The following is a 5,000-nucleotide window of genomic DNA, read 5'->3' on the forward strand; positions in this document are numbered from 1 at the left end:
TATATATATATATATATATATATATATTCAGATATATATATATATATATATATATATATATATATATATATATATATATATATATATATTGAATAAGCAATTTTAACGCTTGTTGGTGTGAGTACCTATCAGACCATGAAGGATTGAAAGGGCAGGGCAGTCAGGAAGCCCTTGCAGGATATACAATCTAATCTAAATTATCATTTCCCTGTTAATTCATTATTTAACATTTAATTTCAAACCATCCGTGATTATTACTAATGAAAGAGACAACTTTTAAATAAGATATGATTACTTATTTTATATGAAAATAGTCAGGAATATATTTTTATTTTTATATGTTTAAACATTTCAGTCATTATTCTATATGATAATTTGAGAGCAAAGAGGAAGTCATTATAATTGTGCAACAAAGTATGTATATATTTCAGGCATTTCTTGAAAATATGTTTTATATAAAGTAATCAACATTAATTAAGATATTGTTTACTAAAAACTTTCCGGATAAAGTTACCAAAAGACAAAAGTTTTTTTTTTTTTTCTGAGACTCTTTTCTTCAAAGATTAAAAATCTTCTATTTCATCCTGAACACATGTTTTACAAACAATGATAATATTAAGCTTACCTAAAATGATAAGGTTGATACTGAGAAATAATGAAAAATAATGAGGATATTCTCAAATCTTTGCTGTAGTGAAACTCGGTTAAGTTAATTCGCTTCTTGAGAATGTACTTAGATATATAACATAGAAATAGTTGTTATTCTAACATAGAAATAGTTGTTATTCTAAAATAGAAATAGTTGTTATTCTAAAATAGAAATAATTGTCATTCTAAAATAGAAATAGTTGTCATTCTAAAACAGAAATAGTTGTTATTCTAACATAGAAATAGTTGTTATCATTAGCATACGGAAAAAATAACCAAAGATATTGGTATCCTTGGTATTGAATAAGACCTTTATATATATAAAAAAAAATAATTTCAATACAAAAATCATATTTCAAATAGAATATAAATGGAATATTAAGAAGAGTATATATTTTTTTGTTTGTAGTTATTGTTAAAGGTAAAAATCTTTCATTTAATTCAAAAGTATTATTAAACTCTCACATATGTCATTTGTGTTAAATCTGCAGTTTTCTTAAAAACGGTGTTTAGTTTTATGCTCTTCTTACATTGATTACAATTAGTAATGATGGATTTTTTAAAAACTTTTCTTTATATATTTTATATATATATATGCTTTTCTTCTATTTCGTCTTGCTGGAGGGGTGGATATGAGTCTGATATCCTAGATACTTAATACAATTTTTATTGATTAATGTTTTTGCAGCTCAGATAGCAGGACGCCCATATTCTATTTCTTTTTTTTTCCTTTCAAATATGTCTTTATGTTTGAATCTGACAAGGCATATTTTGTTCCTAGTAACCAAACCTGGTGGACTAGATCTATTAGATTTTTATACATTTAAACTTCTGCCGTATTCAGTCATGTGGTGATTAATAAATGATTAATGACTATGGGTGTTTAGTTCTTTATATAAACACACAAAAAAAATATATATAGCTACAAGAATATATCAAGATCGTATAATTTCCAAGAAATAATCTGACACTATCCTATCCTTACCCTTAACCTAATCTCCAAAGTTTTGAAATATTAATTCACCATATTACACTAAAAGAGAAGGGGATATTTCCCCCCCTATCCCTTAATATATAAACCCTTTCATGTACAGTATCTACCCTTCCCCCCCCCCCTTTTATTTTTCTTTAGGCCTAAATATCTACTTCTGTAAAGTGGCTTTAGTTTGATTACTTAGGTCTTATAGCTAGAGGCGAGTAATATTTGAATAAAGGAAACGTTACGGTTGCCACGTGGTCTCCCGATACAGTGGTGCCAAGTGTCTGAAATTATTTTATTAAGAATTGATCGTTGAAAGATTTCTTTTATTCTTTATACACTTAGTATATGTTGATTCGTTTACCTTTTTGATATATTTTGTGTCTGGATTAATTTCACATGTTTCCCCAAAAGGAAAATAATCAATCCGATAGTTTTAGTCTACATCTGGCACCAGCGCATTACATCGCTTTTCAGTTACGGATTTTATTATTTTCATAACTATTCGTTCATGCTTTATTTTTCTCTTTTTTTTCTTATTGGTTACTATACCATGGAATGTATAAAGTCAATTGAGCATTATTTCTTACATGCTTTATATCATAATATTTCCCTTTGTCATTTCTGCTGGAAATATATTTGAAAAGTATTTGCCACTATTATCATTATCATTTTCGTCATCATTATCATTATCATTTTCATTATTATCATTATTATTTTCATCATTATCATTATCATTTTCATCATCATTATCATTATCATCATTATCATTTTCATCATTATCATTATCATTTTCATCATTATCATTTTCATCATCATTATCATTATGATCATCATCATTATCATTTTCATCATCATTATCATTATGATCATCATCATTATCATTTTCATCATCATTATAATTATCATCATCATTTTCATCATTATCATTATCATTTTCATAATCATCTTTATACTGGCCATAAGCCCATCATGATATGATCATTTTTATTATAGATAATGAAAATAATGATAATGATCATAATAAGCATGAAAATGATCATGATAGTAGAAATAATAATAAGTTACGATAATACTCATGGTATTGCCGTTATCATCACACTCATTAACATATCATTAACACCATCAATATCATGATCAATGTTGTTAGTGATAATGAATGTTAATTCTAATTTGATCAACACAGCAATTAAGAGTCACTGACTGGTTGAGAGGTTTCCGAGCTATTTCAAAATGGCGTCCCTCCCCCACCCTCCCCCCCTCTCCCTCTCCCTCTCCTCCTTTCCCTCTCCCTCTCCCTCTCCCTCTCCCTCTCCCTCTCCCTCTCCCTCTCCCTCTCCCTCTCCCTCTCCCTCTCTCCCTCCCTCTCCCTCTCCCTCTCCCTCTCCCTCTCCCTCTCCCTCTCCCTCTCCCTCTCCCCCTCCCTCTCCCCCCCCCCCCCCCCCTCCCTCTCCCTCTCCCTCTCCCTCTCCCTCTCCCTCTCCCTCTCCCTCTCCCTCTCCCTCTCCCTCTCCCTCTCCCTCTCCCTCTCCCTCTCCCTCCCTCTCCCTCTCCCTCTCCCCTCCCTCTCCCTCTCCCTCTCCCTCTCCCTCTCCCCCTCCCTCTCCCCCTCCCTCTCCCTCTCCCCCCTCCTCTCCCCCTCCCCGCTTTGCCTCCACCAATGGCAGCCGAGCTTTGTGTGTCTACCAAGCTATTAAACGAGTGAATAGACTATTGTGTCTGATATTCTTTGTTTATTTATATATATTTTATTTTACATTTTAACAATCGTAGTTATGAATCTTCCACTTACATTTTCAATAACGAAATCGTGTCTTATTATGATCATTATCATTATAATCATCATCATTTTATTACTATCATTTTCATCACTATCACTTTAACTATCATTATCACTATCATTTCCATCTCTATCACCATCATCAACTCTATCATCATTAGCATCACCATCATTATCACTATCACCATCATTATCACTATCATCATCACTATTATGCCAACGGTGATGGTGACAATATGTAAGTAATATGTCTAATAATATACGGCTTCCCTGAACACCTCTCTCACGCTCACCTAACGAGCATATCCATCTAGTTATAACGAGGCGAGATTATTTACTCATGTTATCATTATATGTTCAAAACGCTTCTTGAGGGGCTTGTACGTATACGTTGCTGTTAAAAAGTTCAATTTTTTTTTTGTTTTTTTTTAATTAGGATCTTGTTTTTTTTTTTGTTGTTGTTGTTTTTTTTTATTATTATCTGTTTAATAATTTTCGATAATCTTTTGCCCGAGTATTCGTTTTTAAAATTAGTATCTTGTTTTTTTTTCCTTCTGCGATATTATTGTCTGTTCAATAATTTTCGATAATATATTACCCGAGTATTTGTTCTTAAGATTAGTATTTTGTTTTCTTTTCCTTCTGCGATATTATTGTCTGTTCAATAATTTTCGATAATCTTTTGCCTGAATATTCGTATAGATGATTTAGATAAGGCTATTTGCCAGAAATATTCCAATGTAAATAAACATAGTGCTAAGTGTTAGGTTGTTCAGGTTAGTTTTTGGTATTCATATCTGACATATTTTGTTTGTTTATTTATTCATTTACTGGTGCAGAGAAATAATATCCTAATGCAATCAAGATCTTAAAATATATGATGGCCATTGAAACTGTACAAATTGGTTGCGCTTTTTATAGAAGATAAATTATAAAATGACTTCAGCAAAAATTAAATTCACCGTAAACACGCGTTTATCAGTAATTATTTGCAATGATCAGTTGGATATCAACACTTTTAACACTTATTTCACGAACATTTTTATTCTACTTTTAACTTCATTTTAGATTTTTTTTTTTTTTATGTTTCCGTTTGATTTACGATTTTTGTTACAGAATTCTTTTTTTCTATAGTCTTGTACTCATTTAGACAATCACTATCCCTTTTTGTTTACTTTTGAATATTAAGGAATATTCTGAGATTAAGGAATATTCTGAGATTAAGGAATATTCTGATATTAAGAAAGTGCCTTCAGCCCTCAGGCTAAGAATAGAGCTTTGAGTGAAAGAGTTTCTAAGCTCTCTCGTAGTGTTCGAATTTCTGGACTTTGGCCGAATCGAGTCGGTATTTTGGGTATTTATTGTTAGCTATGCTGAGATCGTAATAATAAAGCGCATTACAAAGCATCAGTAACACTTTCTAAAAAAAAAAAAAAAAAAAAAATCATGTAGGATTTATTGAATTGCTTTTTTATTCATCGTATTTTTTTTTCTCTAATGGTTGTGTATTGTGCATTCCTAGCAGAGGTACAAAAAGGCTTTGAAAGGACTAATTGGCACAAAGTGTAAATTCTCCCAAACAATAGAATTTAT

The sequence above is a fragment of the Penaeus japonicus genome, unplaced genomic scaffold (genome assembly GCF_977035675.1).
Source record: "Penaeus japonicus unplaced genomic scaffold, GWHDUDI00000001_assembly GWHDUDI00000037, whole genome shotgun sequence".
Lineage (NCBI taxonomy): Eukaryota > Metazoa > Arthropoda > Malacostraca > Decapoda > Penaeidae > Penaeus > Penaeus japonicus.